This window comes from Miscanthus floridulus, chromosome 8 (genome assembly GCF_019320115.1).
Source record: "Miscanthus floridulus cultivar M001 chromosome 8, ASM1932011v1, whole genome shotgun sequence".
NCBI classification, from domain to species: Eukaryota; Viridiplantae; Streptophyta; class Magnoliopsida; order Poales; family Poaceae; genus Miscanthus; species Miscanthus floridulus.
In genome coordinates, this window is record NC_089587.1 from 79,506,572 (window position 1) to 79,528,525 (window position 21,954).

Genomic DNA, 21,954 nt, shown 5'->3' on the forward strand with positions numbered 1-21,954 from the left:
GGGCATCAAAATCTATAGAGATAGATCTAGAAGGCTTATAGGATTAAGCCAAGATACTTACATTGACAAAGTGTTGAAATGGTTTAGCATGGAACAAGCAAAGAAAGGGTTCTTGCCTATGTCACATGGCATACACCTTAGCAAGACTCAGTGTCCTTCGACAACTGATGAGCGGGATCGCATGAGTAGAGTGCCATATGCTTCGGCTATCGGATCTATCATGTATGCAATGAGAAGTACTCGCCTAGATGTTTCATATGCGCTAAGTATGACAAGCAGACACCAGTCTGATCTAGGTGAGAGTCACTGGATAGCGGTGAAAAACATTCTTAAGTACTTCAGAAGGACTAAAGAAATGTTCCTCGTCTATGGAGGTGATGAGGAGCTCGTTGTAACAGGTTACACCGATGCTAGTTCCCATTCAGACAAAGACGATTCAAAGTCATAATTAGGATTTGTGTTTACGATAAACGGTGGTGCTGTTAGCTAGAAGAGTTCCAAATAGGAGACGGTGGCTGATTCTATGATAGAAGCCGAGTACATCGTGGCTTCAGAAGCCGCGAAGGAGGGTGTTTGGATAAGGAATTTCCTAATTGAGCTTGGTGTGTTCCCGAATGCATCCAGCCCATTGAATCTCTACTGTGATAACAATGGAGCTATTGGGCAAGCAAAGTTGCCAAGGAATCACCAGAAGAACAAACATGTAATGCGGCGATTTCATCTCATTCAAGACTTTGTTAACCGGGGTGAGATCAAGATATGCAAAATACATACAAAATTGAATATTTCTAATCCTTTGACAAAGCCTCTCCCGTAGTCTAAGCATGATGCGCATGTAAGAGCTATGGGTATTAGATATCTTCTAGATTGACTCTAGTGCAAGTGGGAGATTGTTGGAGATATGCCCTAGAGGCAATCATAGAGATGATGATATTCTATTGTATCCATATTTCATATTGTGTTCCTTGAATATCCATTAAAGGCTACTTGAACTGATTTGCAATTATGCAATTTGTATGTGAAATTCTTTACTTGTATGGTTATTCTAAAGTTGTCCCTAGTCGGAGTTCATGTGAGGACACACATGAATACTAGACTAGTACATGTATTAGCTGATGACTATGTTTCACAAGTCATGGACATGGAGATGTCAAACTAATAATGTGGGCACGTGTAGAGACATGTGCTAGGACAGACACAACACAAGATGTAGTTACATAGTTCTCTTTGCACAACGTGTACGCTTTGTCCTTAGACATGAGATTGTTGCATGCACTCAAGACGTGAATCAACTTACTTAGGGGCTGTCAAATGCTACTCTGTAACTAGGCAGTTATAAAGATAGCTTTCAGGTTTGTCAGGAAGCATGCTGTGAGGTATGATCAGTCAAGATGGAATTTGCCCCTCTCAATTTGAGAGAGATATCTCTGGGCCCCTCGAGTGATCGAATCCAGAAATGCATTGCCATACTACGTGAGGTTAAGAGTTAACCTAGAAAGGGATTTCGAATCATAGGATCGAGAGAGAGAGGTCGGCTTGGAGCTAGACCAAATATCGTGAGGCAAAGGGAATAGCATGTACATGATGTTGTGATGGTTCGTCTAATATGATCTTCGTGTGCGTATAGGAGTTGGCATGTCTTGCTAGAGGCCGCTACCAACTATTGGCTGAGTAGAAGTACTCTGTCATGTCTATACGTATGTGAACCTATAGGATCGCACACTTGCTGTCATAGAACCGACCAATTTATAAGAGCACAAGTATAAAAACAATCGCCGAAATGATCAAATTCTTGCACTTGAGCCCATATAAACCCGGTAGTCAACTGAAATCTCGAAGGATTTCAAACCAACTTGCATACAACCAAGATAACAGTAATTCAACATAACATATCATATGTTACAACATTTCGCAGATGTTTGCAAATAGATTACATCACCTCAAAGTCATCGTTATTACAAAACAAGTCTTGTAAAGTACGCGGAAGCAAATAGTTTAACTTACATACCTGAGTTCAAATACAAATACTGGTTCACTGATCACAACCCACAAAAGCATTCAGATAAGAGAAACAAGGATCATGCCCATGATCTAGTCTTCATCACCCGCCGGGTGGAGACAATACTTACAGAATCCCTGATATAGGAGGTCATCTGCAACAAGAGGGAATAAACCCTGAGTATGAGAATGTACTCAGCTAGACTTACCTGTCGAAAACCAAAACAAATGACACTGTAGCTCACCATTCAGTTAACCTTCGACGCCTAACACCGATACTTGATGATCATGAAACTCCAAATCCGTTGGTCATCAGTGAAAACTGTGTACATGAAAGTTGTAGCCCTACCTTTCATCTTCAACTTCTATTAAAGGATCATAGTCTAATTCACCACAAATCAGGAGTTACATCAAGCCAAAGTCGGCTCAAACAAACTGAAATTGCAACTTAAGACTTAGAAACTTTTCCAAGTGTTGAATCAGCCCTCAACACTGACTTGTGGGACCTTTTTGAGCATGTTGTGCACATTTTCATGACTTGGATTCTAAACAAAGTTTGTTCCTTATAAAATTTTCTACAACTTTGTTTTAGGTTGCTCAGACATGCAAACACTCTAAGCTACACTTTTTAAACAGTCAAACAAAAGGGTTCAGGAGTCAAAACAAGTCAAACCACTATTTGAAATCATAATTAGGCAACATGATCAATATGAACAATGTTCCAAATGACATTCTAGGTGTCACTAAGTTGTTTAAGAGAATTATTAGCCACACCACACATTGGTCACACAAGAATCAAGCATTGTATGTACTGAAACAATGAAAAACCAATGAAATGTTACATTTGTTTCATAGTCATGTTTCACATGTTTCATGATCTTGTTGCATGGTACTGACTAGCTTTGTTTCACTAAAGTGAGTTGCATATGTTGCACTTGAGTGTTGCACACTATTCATTTCATAAAAACAACACACATGAAATATGCAATATGTTGCAATGTTTTGAAAACACGTTTCATGTGATATAAGCTTATGAATGGATGAATGATGCTCATGTTCATGAAATGCAAGTGCAAATGTGGAAGCTAAACACCTGGGGTGTTACAGCCCTCCCCCTTATAAAAATCTCATCCTGAGATTTGAAAAGCGTACCATTGTTGATAGAATTCCTTATAACCATCCCTCAAATAATCTTCTCTTTCCCACGTTGCATCGCGTTCACTACCCTGATTACTCCACATGACTTTGTAAAACTTGGCCACCCGACTCCGAGTCACTCGCTCCTGAGTGTCAATCACTCGGACCGGCTTTTCTTCAAAGGTCAAATCAGATTTTAACTCGATATCCCCCAATGGAACTCTCTCTTCAGGGACGCGAAGACATTTCTTCAATTGGGATACATGAAAGACATTGAAGATAGCACTCATTTTAGGAGGTAATTGAATCTTGTACGCCACCTTACCATTTTGTCCAATGATTTCAAATGGACCAACATATCTTGGCGCAAGCTTTTGCTTCACACCAAAGCGTTGGACACTCTTCATGGGTGAGACTTTTAGATAAACGAAGTCTCCAACTTCAAACTCAATAGGTTTTCTACATTGATCAGCATAACTTTTCTGCCTAGCTTGAGCTGCGGCCATGTGGGTTTGGATAGTACGGACTTATTCTTCGGCTTCTTGAACAAAATCAATTCCATAATACCTTCTTTCACTGGCTTCTACCCAATTCAATGGGGTTCTACACTTTTGGCCATATAAAGCTTCAAACAGCACCATCTTGATACTCTCTTGATAACTATTATTGTACGAGAATTCAGCTAGGGGCAACCATTTTTCCCATGAACCCTTAGCTGAGATGACACAAGCTCTCAACATATCTTCTAAGATTTAATTCACTCGTTCAGTTTGTCCATTGGTTTGAGGATGATAGGCCAAACTTCTTACTAACTTAGTTCCTAACAAACCGTGTAAGTGCTCCCAAAAGCGAGTAGTGAACTGTGGTCCTCTATCCGAGACAATAGTATGAGGTATCCCATGAAGTCGGACTATCTGATTAAAATACAACTCTGCATAGTCAGTTGGACGGAAATCTATGCGAACAGGAATGAAGTGTGCAGACTTGGTCAGATGATCTACAATCACCCAAATGGAGTTAAAATTCCTCTGAGTAGTAGGGAGTCCAACAATAAAATCCATACTTATCTCCTCCTATTTCCAACCTGGAATAGAGAGTGGCTGAAGTAAACCAGCTTTCATGTGCACAGCTTTGACTCGACAACAAGTGTCACACCTAGCCACATAAGCGGCTATCTCTTTCTTCATTTTGGTCCACCAAAAGCGAGGCTTCAAATCATGATACATTTTGCTACTACCAGGATGAATAGATAATTTAGAGGAATGGGCTTCAGATATGATTTGATTTCTAAGTTCTCTATCCTTTTGAACCACCAACCTATCCTTGAACCATAACACGCCATCCTCATTTACTCAAAAATGCTTGGTTTCTTGCTCTTTCATCTTGCGCTTGATGTGGAACACACCTGCATCTGTCTTCTATAGCTCGATAATTCGACTCTATAGAGTACAACTGACAATGATGTTGTATAGGACTATAGGATGAAGGAGTTTTGACAAATGAACATCACTTTCAATCAATGAGTGGCAATGAGATTTCCTGCTTAAGGCATCTGCTACGACATTTGCCTTGCCAGGGTGATAGTGCACTTGGAGGTTATAATCCTTGATTAACTCGAGTCACCTTCTCTGACACATATTCAACTCTGGTTGAGTGAAGATGTCCTTAAGGCTTTTATGATCAGTGTAGATATTGCACACATTGCCGAGCAAATAATGTCTCCATGCCTTCAAAGCATGAACAACTGCAACGAGTTCCAAGTCATGCGTTGGATAATTCACTTCATGCTTTCGAAGTTGATGAGAGGTATAAGCAATGACTCTACCCTCTTGCATAAGAACACCTCCTAAACCTATACCTGATGCATCACAGAACATATCAAAAGGTTTCTCGATATCCGGTTGTGCCAAAATCGGAGCCGACGTTAGGAGAGTTCACATGGTGTGGAAAGCCGCATCACACTCGGAAGTCCAGACAAACTTCATGTCTTTTTGCAGCAACCGAGTCATAGGCTTGGCTATTATAGAGAAATCTAGGATGAAGCGACGATAATAGCCCACCAACCCCATAAAACTCCGAACCTCGTGCACCGAGATTGGAGCCTTCTAGTTCAACACTTCTTGCACCTTGGTGGGATCAACCATAATTCCACCATCGGACAACACGTGTCCAAGAAAAGGTACCTCACGAAGCCAGAATTCACATTTGCTGAACTTTGCATAAAGCTGGTGTTCCCGCAATCTAGTGAGAACAACTCACAAATGTTCAACGTGATCTTCTTCATTCTCAGAATAGACCAAGATATCATCTATAAATACCACCACAAATTTGTCCAACTCGGGCATAAACACCGAATTCATCAGATACATAAAATGTGCGGGGGCATTGGTCAATCCAAAAGACATAACAAGGTACTCATACAGACCATATCTTGTAGAGAATGCAGTTTTTGGAACATCCTCAGGCCAAATTTTGATTTGATGATAATCAGATCTCAAATCAATCTTGAAAAAGACTTTTGCTTTAGATAACTGATCGAATAAGATATCTATGCATGGTAGAGGGTACTTATTCTTGATTGTAACTGCATTCAAGGGTCTATAATCTACGCACATGCATAGGGATTGATCCTTCTTCACAAAGATAGCTGGGCACCCCCACAGAGATGAACTAGGACGGATAAGGCCTTTCTTTAGAAGTTCATTCAACTGGGTCTTAAGTTCGGCTAGTTCATTAGGAGGCATCCTATATGGCCTTCTAGAGATGGGCGCTGTACCAGGAAGCAACTCTATCTTGAACTCCACTTCTCGATCCGGGGGCAATCTAGGCAAATCATCGGGAAAAACATCTGGAAAGTCACACACGACAGGGATATCTGCCAAAGACTTTGCTTGCACCGCATTAGTCGTGCAAGAAAGATTGATGTCCCTAGGTAGCTGTACTAGAAAACCCTCCTGATTATCTAGATCTCTGAGCATGACTACTCTAGTCGATGTATCAATAAACACTCCATGACTGCTCATCCAGTTCATTCCCAATATTACATTGATACCCAGCCCCGGCAAAATTACCAGATCAACCTAATAACTTCGCTCCTCTATCTCAAATTGTACGTCCCCAACTACAAGCTTGGTTGGGATAATACCACAAGCAGACCTAATGCAATAGCCCTCACCCTCAACAGTGTATGTTTTCTGCATAAACTTGGATGCAAATGCTGGACTAATAAAAGAATGCGAAGCACCCGAGTCAAATAGTACAACTATAGGGTGTTGATCAACCAGGAACTTATCAGCAGTTACTACCTCTCCTAAAGGAATATCAGTAATATTAGTGTGGTTCACCTACCCCTGACGGCCACCTTGGTAGTTATTCTTCTTGGGGTAAGGACACTTCCTCGACCAGTGGCCTGGCTTGTTGCAGTTCTAGCATGGCATGTTGCTTGGCGGAACATTGGAACTGCCTTGATTGGTAGTGCCCTTGGGAAGAGCAACCGTAAACCCCTTGCGAAACCTAGTCTTGCCTGGATTTTTCTTCATCGGTGGGCGGAACTTAGTGGCTGATGCGGGAGGACGGGACGAAGCCCTCTGTGCAACTGGAGCCTTGGATTGTGAGGCACCCGCCTCATATGCCCTCTTACGACTTTTCAAAGCAGCATATACAGCATTGTTGTTCTCTTGTGATAGAGCATCACTTATAAACTCATTAAAATGAGCACACTTGCAATTTCCCATGGTCTTCATCAATTTGGGGCTAAGTCCCCGCTTGAAACTAGTAATCTTTTTGGCATCGGTGTCCATAAACTCGGTAGCATACCTTGCAAGGTTGTTGAAAGCCTACAGGTATTCATTCAAGCTCTTGTTCCCCTAGGTCAGCTTCATGAACTCTATATGCTTGATTGCCATGAGACCAGGAGGAATATAATTTCTCCTGAAAGCAGACTTGAACTGATCCCAAGTGATTTGAGCATTAGTGGGCATAGTGGACCAATAATGACTCCACCAAATACCAGCTGGCCCATGCAGTTGGTGAGATGGATACTCAGTCTTCAGCACCTCAGTTAGGCGGAGTAGACGGAACTTCTGCTCGAGAGTATTCAACCATTCATCAGCTTGTAGGGGCTCCTCAGCCTCCTTGAAGATCAGGGGTTTTGTGTCAAGGAAATCCTTGAAGTCACTGTATTGATTTGGTTCCGGTCCTTGGCGTGCACCACGACCATCCCAATTTACAATTGTGTGGAGAGCCTCAGCCATAGTACGTTGTCCTTCCACAAGAATTGCCATCAATTCTGTTGGTGTGGGTGGTGGTGGCGGTGGAAGGTCATCGTCATCACCAGCCGCACTGGTGGAACGAGTATGAGGCATCTGCAACCATGCGCAACCAGTAATTATTGATGATGTTAGCACATTGGAGGGAAACAATGTAATTACGCCAAACTGAATTTACTGGAGAGAATGAAAACTTCATACAATAAACAGAGGCAATAATTCATTCTGCAATCGCCACATCATCAATCAGCTTACTAGCGCCATACGCAGTGCATTCCAACATGACAAGTTTTAAACTTAACCATCACGATACGCATCCCAAAAGGAGCGAATTAAAGTATGTTACATGCCAAGTCCGAATTAAAAAGGTACATCCAACATCAGTCATCGTACTTAAGTCCATTACATCAATGACTGCAAAAGCTTAAACTAGGGAGACTTGCTAGCGAACTACTCGTCAAAGTGATCGCTGTCCACATCGGAGACACCTTGGACTTCTTCTGGGTCTTCCTCTTCTTCTTCATCTGCAGGCTCAGCTGCATTGTCATCCATCTACACATCCTCTTCTTCCTCATCGGCCTCAATCACTTGAGGACCACCCACATTAGGATACCTTGGTATGGGGTGTGGAATAGGAAATAGACGGTTGTTCAGTTGATGGTGTTCAACCTGGAGCTCTTCAAGCTATTCTTGGAGTGCTTGCTCCCTTTGAAAGGTGTTGTGGTTAGCCAAAATCCAACCCTGACGTCTTTCTTCTGCTAACTCTAAAGCTGCATCTCTGTGATGGGTCACACGATCCAACTCTTGTGCTACCTCATCTCTCTTAATAGTGAGGTTCATCAGCTGGTTATGAAGCTCGTCTCTCTTGCGTGCGGTTTGACCCCACTGTTGTAGGCGATAATTTGCAATACCGCAAATCTCATCAACTTCTTGCTGAGCTCTCCCACATGCATCCGCCCTATGGCGATACTTGCGGGCATGCAACCTGAACTTGTGCTGGGCTACCATTGCCTTGCCAGCTCCATCTAGCACACTAGAAAGGGTGTTTTGCCTGACTCGACAAAGCTTCAAGACTGCCATCATAGCACTCATTCCAGCATTGTCGCTCTGCACACGTTCGCCATGGCTTCGAACCAAGGCCTAGCCAACGTCCTAAGTCCACTCAGCCTTAGTAGGAGCCACACGGGGAATGGATGAAGCTGGTCCACCCACTAACTCATCCCCGAAGCTCTGTGCTATATCCATCAGCACATCAAGGGTAGCAACTTGAGCGGCTTCCCATGGACTTTGTCCATCAGTCTCAATGCTCCACCCATGCCACAACGGTCTTGTGGGGTTTTGCGGCACTATAAAGGTCATGACGTACCATGATACATCTCCTAATGGTACCGCCTGCCTCCACATGTAGCGGGGTGCCTCCGGGTACCCAACTGAACTGAGCACCCTCCAGAGCAAGGTGGGAGTACCAAACTAGTCCAAAAAGGTGCTGCTACCAGTAGGAAACATGGGCGCAGCCATCTGTATCAAAAAGGGACATGAAGTACTCAGCTTGGCCGTCATTTTGTGTCGATTGTTCCTCTCTCCTGCTTGGTTTCCAGTGTGGGTTGGTCTCCTCATGGCCCCTTCTGCTTCTAGTGGGGTCCTAGTGGAAGCTTCATGAGGATGCTCCCCACCGTAGGGCTGAGTTGCAGTCAGGTATAGGGAAATCCCTAACTCGATAGGTCTTTGTAATTGTACATCTCATAATCTTTGAATGAAATGCAATTTATCAATATTATTGTGTGATGTTCCACTCGGTTTGAGTCTATTTTGTACTGAATTGGCTGATGGATTTGGACTTAGTAATCCTTGTACTAATGGTGACTAACTCCTCTCAGTGGTGGAAAATAAAAAACAAACAGGCGGCAAAATGCAAGATTACATCTAAGCATGAGAGTACATAATTCAGCGGTAAACATATATTACAAGTCTTGTGGAATTAATAATTTAGTTATCGAAATATAAGCACTCCCAATGCAGAAACTACCATAGTTTCTATGGACATTAATTGTACTGCCACCTAAGCATTTTGCTGATGTGGCAAGGTAGTTATTGAAGAGAGAGAGCAAAAATCATAGAAACTAGGTAAACCATGTCTACACGAGAACCAAGACATGAAGGGATGCCATTGGTAGAGAATAGAGAGAGAATGTACGTGATTAGATAAAAAATTCATACAAATATCAACGTGGTCGCTATGAGCATGAGCATGCAGTACGGCAGGCGAGTGCCTACAACACTCTGCAATATGATATGGTGATGAAGTGCTAACTCATCGGAGTATTATCCGGTATGAGCTTCACTCAATTTGCACTAGAGGCCTTGTTTGGATGCACATGTATTCATCTCAATCAACATGTGTTCAAATGGATTGCAGTGCAATTGAACTAAGTTTCATTCCAATCCACTCCAACACGTTGATTGAAGTAGATACACATGCATCCAAACAAGGCCGGAATGAATGTTTTGCTTCCTTTGGCATCATCGTTGTCTTTGCTTTCCACAATTCCACATTGCTTTGCACATAACATAGTTCTTATAGCCACATTGTACTTGACTCATACATGTTGGATATAGTATGTTTCATTAGAGAATAAGGCGTTCAATCCAAGTTGAATTGTACAAGCAAGTTGAATTGGTTGTGTCCCACTGCTCGTTACATGACGAACAAAGATGGTGCAATAAGTTGAATTTACCAAGATTGTATGCAAAACGTCCTCAGAACATTCATCATTGCTTCACCATTGTATTCACCATTTCACTTTCCCAGTGCGTACGTATGGTGATCGTGTCGTCCTGCTTCAGATTGCTTTGACAAAGTGATCCGGTGCTGCTATATAGTGAAAGACGTATAATACGGCTTGCAAGCGCACAGTATGACAACGGCGGCGGTGGGGACATCGGTGATGAGGTTGCGTGTGGCAGAACCTCCCAAAATAACATGCTTTTGGAGGCGCTCGTCTTCCACTCAACACTAAGCACCCCAAAAATTAGCTACACCGAACAGTTCCGTCGAGCACACCCCACGGGAGAACTCAAATCAATCCATGTTTTACCTCCAGAATCCACTAATGAGTACGAGCTTACAATACTTAGTCTATTTCATACAACAAGAGTTCTTGGAAATTATTTATTACAATACCAGGGTTCAGAGTGCGAGAATTAAATAGCAGAATAAAAATAAACATCTAGCGGAAACGATACAAGGATCTGTCTATGCCTACCAGAGGAATCCTCCACACAAGAGCTACTCCTTAAGCTGCACCTACAACAAGATAAAATAAACCCTGAGTACACAATGTACTCGCAAGACTTACCCGACTAGTGGGAATAGTTTCCCGACTCCAAGGGAGTATGATAGGCAATATGAGTTTGTTGTTTTCTTTTTGTTTGCGAAAAGCATTACTAGAAGTACGTCCTTAAGATCAAGTTTAATTAGCGGTCATGATTACTTCATTAGCTAACCATTCTAGGTAAGCACATGTTCTACTTAGCAAGGGTTGATCAATCAGAACCATTTTACCATCTTTCATATTCTAGTTCTTATTATGGTGCTAGACCATAGCCAAGTCATACCGTCTCATGGAAACAATGATTCGTGAACCAATGTATCCCAGATGGGTACCCCGAAACACATGCTCTGTTTGTACCCCAGGCACAAACAAGACCAACCCGTTCCACTCCTATCACGGGGTCCAAGTCTCCATCCAAATTTGGACTGCAAGCCCCCACACTTGAGACCCGATCTCAATATGGTGCTTAGACCTCCACCTTTCCCCGCCTCCAATCAGTCAGTTTGAAAAGAGCCAGAACCCATGACAAGAGCACAACGTGCCTTTCCGCTCCCATAAGCAAGTATGTGCTCAGGATAATAAGTCTGTGACCTAACTACCATCCATAGCAGCGAACGGTCCTCAATCGACTTGAATAGGGAAAATAGTGTAACCAAGCCAAGCCCCATGGCCACGGCACACAACTCGTTACACCCACTAATACCCATACCATATCCCTACCCAGTCTCCATTTTCCTTTCATCATTTTTATCATGAGAGTAATTATAATAATCACCTATTGTGAGTAACGGCAGGTTACTCACGCTACCGAAAACCTAAGCATAGCAGCTACTCGAACCTGCACTAGTAAGACTCATATGACAGATATATCTATGCATGTGGTTTCCATAAAATTCATGTAACATAAATGTACATCACATATATACATATAGTGATTATAAAAAATAAGGGTTATGCACCGGGGCTTGCCTTGGGCAGGCGCGGTGTTAGCCGAGTGAGTCAGTGGTGGCTCTGGGACCTCCTCCCTCAAGAGGACCTCCTCCTCATATTCCTCGATGATCTCCTCGAACTCGCGATCGTCTGTGGTCACTATCTCCACCAACTCGTTCTCTACATGCATGCAATGATGATGCAATCATTTAGCATTTAGGCAACAACAACTCTTAAAATAAGAATACGCATACCAAGCTACTAAGTAGCTCTAATGACTAAGATACTAAGCTAACTATCATCTTCATCAAGCAAAGTGTTGGGTTCAACTAACAAACACGTAGCTTTGCAATTTAAGGGTATATCTTTAGTTCTACTAAGGATTTAATGTATATTGAAACGAAGAGCATTTAACTACCCTAATTCTTATTCTATTTGAAGGCAACAAAACATTGCAGTGAGCACATAATAATACAATGAAGCTACTATAAAAATTTCAAGGCTAAAGTTATCACCAATTTAGCACAAAAATTCCTACAATGATTAACTTAATAATATTAAGCATTCTCAAATAATTTAATAGCTCCTAGTATCAACACATATAAGTATGAACTAAATGTGCCAATAGATAGACCATAATTTTAGGAATCTAACAAAATTTGTTTAATAATTTTTGGACACCTATATGATTTTATATTAATTACCAAAGATCAACTCAAAAATTAAATTAGAAAACCATTACTAATTTCCTGGGGAAAAGAAAAATGAATCTCCCGCGTGGCCCACATGTGCACGCACAATGGCCCACTGAAGCGGCCCATGTGACACTAGTCCGCGCGCGAGATGTCCCGTGGCGGGGGAATCCCACGCGCGTTGGCGCTTTTACCAAATAGACCTCGTACTTCTCCTGAATTATAACTAAGTTCTAAGGCTATTTCCCCCTCTCTCAAACCTTCTCACTTAACCCCCTGGCATTCCTAGAATTCCCCCGTGCGCACCATTGGAGACTCAGCGCAAGGCGGCGTGGTGGGCGGTGAAACAGCGTGGCCACACCGACCAGCTGGGACCTACGCCGACCCTCCTAATGGGTCGATCACCATCTCCGACCTAAGCGGCTACGTTAAGCGGCGGTGCGGGGTGACATGACTTGTTGGGGAAGGCTACAGTGATGCACAGCCATTTGTGATGGCGGTGCCACTGTTCTAGTGAGCTGGGGCAGCTACAGACCTAATTGGTTAGCACGCGATCATCAAGAGACTACCATGGACTAGGCCGAGGTGATGATTGGAGCTAAGGATGATGGAGAAGGGCTGGCCACATGCGGCCGAGCCATGTGGTGGCGCACCATGGCAGCACGATTGTGTCAGCGATGATGGGGAGGCGGTAGAGGTTCGGCTATGGCATGTAGGGCAAAGTAGGGATGAAGGCGAATCTAGTGGTGCACAAGAATTGGCTCGGGGTGAAGTGATGGAGGGCTACCCTCAGCCATGGCCGAGCACGGCCTTATCAGCACAACGGTGGTGAAAGTTCCAAATTGGAGCTTGGTTGTGCACGATTAAAGGCTAGGTGGGGTCAAGCAGTGAGAGGACTTGATGATCAAGCCATGGATGCGCTGAATTGAATGGAGGTGATCGCTCGATGCTTAACTCAATGGCGGTAATAGAGAAAGAGAGACGGGGCATGACAGGTGGGCTTAGCTCGGGCTCGCCTTGGTGAGACACGATCGGCATGATCATGGAGGCACGCGCGTAGACGCTATAGCCACATGCGACGCAATGCCATAAATGGCACCGACATGGCCCACGCGACACAGTGCCATAAATGGTAAGGCGACGGCGATCTCGGCCACGTGCGCACAGCAGTGGCGGACTCAAACTAGGCCAGCAGTGACGTAGAGGTGTAGAGAGAAGCGCAAATGTGACGGTGAGGTAACGGCACCGGCAGCGGCTGCGTCACGACGAGGGGCGGGTCGACAGTGTGACAGCGTGGTGGGGCCAGCGGCAGTACCGCTTGGCTGTGCAAGCAGCGGCGGCGGCTTCATGCGCCAGAGGCCACTGGTGGCTAGGCCATAGCCAAGCCAAAGCAACCATGGCCAGCCATGCATGGTAGCGCACGCACGACCAGCGCGTGATGCTGTGTGGCCAGGCATGGTGATCGCGCTCACCCGGCGAACCAGCCCGAGAACATGTCGTGCACAAATTTTAAAGCGTCTATAAAAACTAAACGGTTGTTCTAGGAATCAAACCACCTTCACCATGCTCTAGAGGGCTTATCAAGCTACCAATTCGAGGTAAAACACGACACCACTTCTTAACTCAATTTCACAAAATAAATTCCCAAACATGGCATTGTCTTGTTGTCTTGAATTTTGATTCCAAGTTCCATTTCTAGGCTATCAAAATGTTAGCTAACGATGTTATTTTTCTATAGCAAGGATTTCATTGTCATCTACAAAGTTCATATTCCAAACTTTATTTAAATGCCACATATAAGTTCTATAGTGTTTTTGTTCGATAAAAATTGGTTTTAAACCCTACTTGATATACATGGGTTATGGAATAGCCTCTCATTTAGCATTTTTATTGATCATCTTAGGTTCCAAAAATTTTATCCACACATTCCATCACATGCATTATCACATAAACATGATGCTCATGATATGGTTTAGTAATTTGTTTAGGGCGTAACACCGAGGGTATTACACCGCACCTCCAGCAAAGAGGCACAAGAAGGAATGTGGATCCTCTGGCACCAAGGATTAGAATTAGTTTAGTATAGCTAGTCCTACTATGTAGTCTAATCTAGTAAGTTAGTTTTAATTAGTTCGAAATGAAGTAGTTATGTTTGGTACTTTTGTGCAGTCTAATCTAGTAAGTTAGTTCAAAATGCAGTCTAATCTAGTAAGCTAGGAGGGGAAAAACAAATCCCCAATCAGTGTCTTAACTTCGTGGATCAGTGGCTTAGCATTTTGGAAAGACCTTAATGTAGTTGCTAGAAGGGGAAAAATCCTCAATCTAGTAAGTTTTGTGTAATTACTTGGTAATCTAATACCAATGTGTGCTACTTTTGTAATCTAGTAGCTTGGAGCTTTTGGAAAGAATGAAATTAAGACATATCTGAGAATAGTGTGTTGAATTCATGGATTCGTTAATGTTAATGGCTTGGATTTTCTAGAACGAATGAAATCAAGTCATCTTTGATAGCAAAGTTCTCTTTTATTAACTCATGGCTAGAGCAAAGATTGTAATTGAACTGATCTTTTTTGTTTGCTTCTTTGTCTCTTACCCCCCTGATTTTCCCCTTTTTGTAATTAGGCATGTTTGGTTCCTATCCATAGTCTACCACAACTAACCTTAGCCAAGTGTGGCAAGCCACAAAAAGTGTGGCTAGCAAATTGGTTGCCACACTTTGCCATGCCTAAGGGAATCTTGCCACACTTATTTACTCTATGGCATGTGGAGCCCAAAAGAATCATGCCTAACCTTAGTTCAAAACCAACAATTGCCAACTTGGTCAAACTTGGCTAAGGTGAAGTGTGGCAAAGTGTGGCTAGCAACCAAACAGGAAAGTTCAGTAGGGGCGCAAGCCCCTCCTGTTTACTAAAAACAAACAAACAAACAAACTTCTCTTGGAAGCTATCGTTCCACATGATCCATATATCCTTCAACACATTTTTTGGCCGTGAGATTACATCAATCCTTCAACACAATACATTGAACATTAACAAACAGCACGCTTTGAGAGAGATTCACAAATATAGTAAAGATAGGGGGAGCAAACAAATGAAATAACATTGTAAGGGGATCAATTAAAATTTGAAGCACACAAGTAGGGGGAGCAAGCTCATAAACTTATTTGTTGCATTTGTATGTGCATTTACACATGTTTGTTTGCATGGCATAAGTTTTAAATTCCCTATCTATGCTTGTGTGGTGTATGCTAAAGTATAAAAAATGATTGATGAAATGAAAACTAGCATGCATAGGAAGCGTAACTAGACTTGTGCTTATCATGTAAAAACTAAACCCTTTCATATAATGTTGATCTCATGGGGTTTTTTAGTTTTTGTGAATGTCTAGTTACTAATGGTGCTAAGGATGATGTATATTGGCAACTCTGATTGGTATCATGCTTCAAAGGTCCATTCTTTACACGTTAGCATCATTTGGTAGTCATTACTCTCCCACACTCTCTATCCATGCATATGTGCAAGCTTTCAAATCCAAACTCTTAGCACATATGTAGGGGGGGCTAATGCTATCAATTTGGGTTGATGAAACTTGTCCATAATCTTTACACATGGTAATATGCTTGGGCAAGCAACATGAATCCAAGAAAATTTCATTGAATATCTTTGTAAATAGGTTGTCATCAATTGCCAAAAAGGGAGAGATTGAAAGCCCTAGTTTGGTTTTGGATAATTGATGAAACCTAGCACTAACTTTTGTCATGAGCGATGATATGAGCTAGGTTGGTGCAATACAAGTGATTGAGCAAGGTGAGGTCCATGGAGATGAAGATGGACATGTGTTGATGATGATCAAGCTCTAACTTGGAAAAGAAGAAAGATAGGTTTTTGTTTTGCACTCAAGACATCATAGAGGGTGTGAGTGACTTAGGATCGTTAGCCGTACTATAAAGAGGGAAAATCTTTGGCTAAATGGTTTATCGAGTGCCACTAGATGACATGACTTTTGCATATACATTTAGGAACCTAGTGTGCTAACCTTGACCCTTGTAAAATGCTAACACATGTGCACATAAGTTCTTCACTTTGTGGTTAGCAAGTTGGAAGCAAGGGCAAAGCAGTTGTGGACTTAGAAAAAGAAAAATAGGAGAAGGTCCATGACCAGATGTTGGCCGTGGGGTGACCGGACTCACCCCGACGCATCCAGTCATTTATAGGTGAGGCAGCGTGGCTGGCCGAGAGCAGCAAGGCACGACCGGACGCTAGCCCTGGCTAGATCAGCGCATCCGGTCACATGTTGAAAGGCGCTGGCTTCGCACGATCGGACACGCAGGGCGCGAGTTAGGTCGCGCTGATGTATGGTGATGTAGGCTTCATGTGCGCGCGCAGAGAAGAAGAAAGGTGACTAGATGCTGGGGCACGCCAGGTCACTCTTGACCTGACGCATCCGGTCAATAGAAATCGCCTCGGGGAGCTTACTGGAAACGACCAGACCCTAAGTGGCACCGAGTTTGGTTGCTGCTCAGGCGCGTCTGGTCGTAACTTAATAGTTCGCGTGCTCGGGTTTTGACCGTTGGAGATCAACGGCGTGAGTTCAAAGTGATGACACATGGCGCAGGATCCACGACCATGACCAGCTCTCTTTTGTGTGTTGCTTGCTCTCTAGATCAATCCTTTTGATTTGCTCCAACTAAGTATCTCAAATGTTCCTTGGATCATCACTTCCATTTTAGCCTTTCAAGAACCACACTTGGTTTACCTACAAAAGACGGCAAGTCCCTACACTAGGGAGAAGTGACCTCTCTCCAAAGAACCATCTTTGACACTCACTTGAAATGAATTGATTGCTTGATCCAAGTGATGGACTTAACTTGATGTGTAACCTTGAATCCTTCTTCTTTAAGTCCTTTTCTTTCTACTTGTCTAAGTCCTTTTCTTTCTACAAAATGATCTCTAAATTATCACTAGAATTTAAACTTCATCTTCATCTTGAGTTTGATCTTAATCTTCAATTTGAGTACCAAATGTGTGCCAAGTACACTCCACAATCAAATATCCCTGTACTCTTTGCTTGTCAAGCTTCTAGATCAATCTAAAACGAAACTTAGGTACCTCAAACACTTATAAACATGTTTCCAACTTGAGGACCTTTCAATCAAAGTGACTCTTGATCAATTCAATAGTTCTCACTTTTCTGGCAGATTCTGTACCCTTCAAAGAAAAATACATATCTTCCAATATACAAACTCAAATGCCACAAAATTTGGTGGAGATGTGCTTCACTAAGTTGCCTAGCAGCTGTAAAAATTTGATCTTCATTTGACTTCTAGATTACTACCAGATTTTAATTCTTCCACCACTGCTACATTCTAAAAACTGCTGCACTATAGCTGACAAAATCCACTCCAAACCCAAAGCATTTCTTATCCAGTTCTCATGAAATTTTCACAGCAACTAATACCATAAGTATAGAGCATGCATACCAAATTTCAAAATAATCCAAATAGATTTGCTCACTCAAACTCAGACTTGATCTTCAGCTAGCTCAGTTTTCCAAATATAGGACAGATTTCTTCACATGAGCTATTCTTGTTCAAATTAAATCAAACTTGAAACTAACTTATTTCAATACTTTCACAAGATATAAATCAATTCAATCTACTTATTAAAAGTAATCTTATAAATTTATCCAACTCAAATAATCCAAACTTGATTACTAATCAATTTATCCATTCAATCATCTCATAGCAAGCAACATATGCATATTTATCCAATTCAACCAACTCATATGCACCCAAATGAATGAGATCAACTAGAGATATACCTTGGTTAGTTCATGATCATTCAATAGCAAGCTTCAACTCAAATATTTGCAAGCCACCTACTATAGCCAATGAATCATCCACAACTTGACAAAATATACTTGTATGTTGTAGCACTTGGACTTCACTCCATTTGACTTGGCATTGGGACAGGAATAGCACTAAGCTTCAATACTTGACTCAACATATGATGAACAATAAGAATTCCATTGAATCAAGCCTCCAATGTCGTGGTACCTACACATATTCATCCACTTCTTGATGGTACCCAAACAAGTTTGGGTCCTCTCAAGTTAGGTACAACATACTTAGGCATAGCCTTAATATGAATAGTGGGATATTTTGTAATTACAACCAATGAGGTATCATTGCCATCCTTCCTAAGCATAGAATCATCATCAATTGAAATAGGCTTAGGAGAGTTACCTAGGGGACATGAATGAGCCATGTGTCATGTTTCCTGGCATGAGTAGCACTTCCTCCTTGATTGAGCCTTTTCTTCCTTGCTCATGTGGTACTTCTCATTGCCTTTCTTCTTCTTGTTTGCTTGAGCCATCTTCTCAAACTTGTTTGGACAACCCAAAGCTAGGTGGCCCAATATATCACAACTATGGCACTTGATGTGAGCAATCATCTTCATCTTTTCTTCTTTGTTCTTGCTTACTTTCTTTGTGTCTTGATTCATCCTTGGACGCATTGCTCTTTCTCTTTCCTTTTCACCCCTTCTTTTTTCTTCTTCTTCATCATCAAGTCACCACCATCTTCATGGTTGATCTTGATTTACTCTTAGGGTGTCTTCTCTTCTTGCTCAACTTATGGCTTTGATTGAGGCTCTTCTTGTTGCTTCACCACTTGCTTGGTTGGGCACATAGAGGTGAGATGACCCCATGTGTGGCACTTGAAGCACTTGACATGCTTTAGCCTCTCTTCTTCCTTGTTCAACTTGAGCTTTTCTTCATTGGGGGCAACCATTTGCAAGATGTCCCACTTCATGGCATTTGAAGCATATGAAATGAGATAGCTTCATTTGTTCTTGCTTCTTTATCTCTCTTTCATATCTTTTCTTGCCCCATCTTTTACCTTTGATCTTGCTCTTGTTGAAGCCAATGCCACTCATGTCACCAAAGTTTCTTTGACTCTTCAACATATGCTCAAAGGTGAATTTAGAGTTATAGCACCTCTCTAACTCGTTGCTCAAATTCTTCACTTCACTTTTGAGCTCAATGTTCTCCTTCAAAATGTTAGTCTCACAAGACATAGAAGTAGAACAAGCGTCTAAATGTGAAGAACAAGGCATATCTAATAAATTATAGCATGAGATGGATACATTCTTATTGCCTACATCACAAGGGTTAGCAACATTATGTGATTGATCATTTGACCCTTGTGAAGAGCTCTCACTAGTTTTAATTTTTTCATTGGAAAGCTCTTTAGTGAGAAAAGCATGGTCTTGTACCAAGTTATCATGAGCAACACTAAGTTCCTCATGAACCAATTTTAGCTCCTCATGTGAACAAGTAGTAACATAAAGTAGATGCTTTTGTTGTTCACATGTGTTCTTTAGAAAAGAGTTTTCATTTTTCAATTTCTCGGTTTTAGCCATCGCTTTTTCTAAAGCTTTGATCATGCAACCATATCTATCTAGAAGCTCCTCATATGAATCAAGATCAATCACATTTGCATTAGACACCTTAGTGTCACCTTGTGACATGAAGCAATGTGACGTATTTGAAGAGCTTAAGAAAACATCACTCTCATAGCCCGAGCATGATCCATCATCATCACCATCAATCTTGTCAAGTGATCTTGTGGTAGAGTCATCATCATCATCACTTGACCATGAGGTGGAGCAATCTTCCACAATCACTAAATTGTGGTCATGCTCAACACGCTCATGCGCCTCCTCCTTGGGCTCATCATCATCATCATCATTGGAGATGTCTCATATTTCTTGTTGAGATAACTCCAAATCTCATGGGCAATTTTCATGTCAACGATCTCTCCGAATATGCTATCATCCAAAGATCTATACATGATGTCAATAGCTTGGGTGTCGAGATCTAGGCATTTCTCTTGTGCTTAAGTTAGATTATTTTCATCCAACACTTAAGAAAGGCCTACATCTACCATCCACCACATTTGAGGGCTAATAAATTTAAAATTGCATATCATCCAATTTTTCCACCGTACAGAGTGTGTGCCATAAAAATGTGTGGACAATCAACATCTAGACCATAAGTCGCCATCCTCTCGGGTCGGTGAAGACCACAAATGAGAGACCTCGGCTCCGATAACACTTGTAGGGTCGAGATGGCGGACTAGAGGGGGGTAAATAGTGCTTTCTAAAATTAAAACGCACCGGCTAACCAAAACAAATGTGGAAATAAAACTAACAGTCTAGCCAAGACTACACCCCTCTATCTAAGTCTCAAACACCTTAAAAAGATTCTAAATAGGCAACAAAGGTGCCGGGCTAGCTAGAGCTCACCTAACAATTCTAGCTTGCAAGGCCACACAAACCTATGCAACTAGTACTTCAAGCAACCGGGGGAGCTCCTACACAACTAGTCATGCAAAGCGCACAAAGCTCCTAAGCTCACTAGCAATGCTCAATAACAACGCTACTAATGCCAAATTAGAGAGCACAAATTACTTAGCTACACAAACTAAGCAATGTGACTAACAAGGTTACTCAAACCAAATTAGTCACGCAAGGGAGCTACTTCTATGCTACACAAGCAAGAAGGTAACTAGCAAGCTACACAAGCCAACTAATTACAAGAGCAACTACACAAGCACAATGTATGAATATGTAACTACAGGCTTGTGTAAAGGGATTGCAAACCAACGGGATGAACAATGTTGACACGAAGATTTTTATCCCGAGGTTCACTTGTGTAAGTGCATCTAGCAGTTTAGTGGGTTTTGGTAAATTGAATAACAACACAATTAAAGGTCTAATAAGTTTGCTAAGTGTTGAACAGGAAATTAAGCCTATTGCATATACTTGTGGGTTGTGTATTAACAAGTATATACAAGGTTCAACTAGTAGGCAAACTTGATGATATGCCACATTGTGTTAAAGTGAATGCCAAACTATGTATTGTTGTATTGGAAGTTTTTGGAAGCAATCTAGTTCAAGCAAAAGACAACAATGCAAATAGAATCAATGAAATGGCTTCTATGTTGTGGGATGTCATAGCATCATGTGAAAGCAAACATACTTGGTAAATGACAATGTATAGTGGATATAAGTTGGTCTCTACATTGGTTTGCTTACATGGATGAATATATGAAAGAGCAATGGGAATGTCAAGCCAAAATGAGAAGGGAATAAGGAATCATGAATTAGCTTGACTATATTGATGTTGATCCATGTATGTCTCTATGTGAGACAAACTGAAGCTTGACTGATCTCAACATTCATATCTAGAAAATATTCAAGAAAGAATCAAAATATTGAAGAAATGTTTTTCAATGGATGCTTAATATAATGTGACTTAAGTATGGCTTGATAGGGTGAAGATAGCAAGGAAAGGGCTTCGAGGTACTAGGCGAAGGTGAAGGGCAAGCAACGGCTTGGCAACCGAGGTACCATGGCTAAGGTGAAGAAGAGAGTACTTGCATTGAGTCGAGGTACTAATCAAGCTATGAGGAGACATATTATGTTGAGGATCAAATCATTAGTGGAAGTGACTTGAAGCCATGAAGGTGAACTCATATGTATGGAAATGGTTCAAGTCACATAATCAAGGTATACTGAGAATGGGGAAAACATA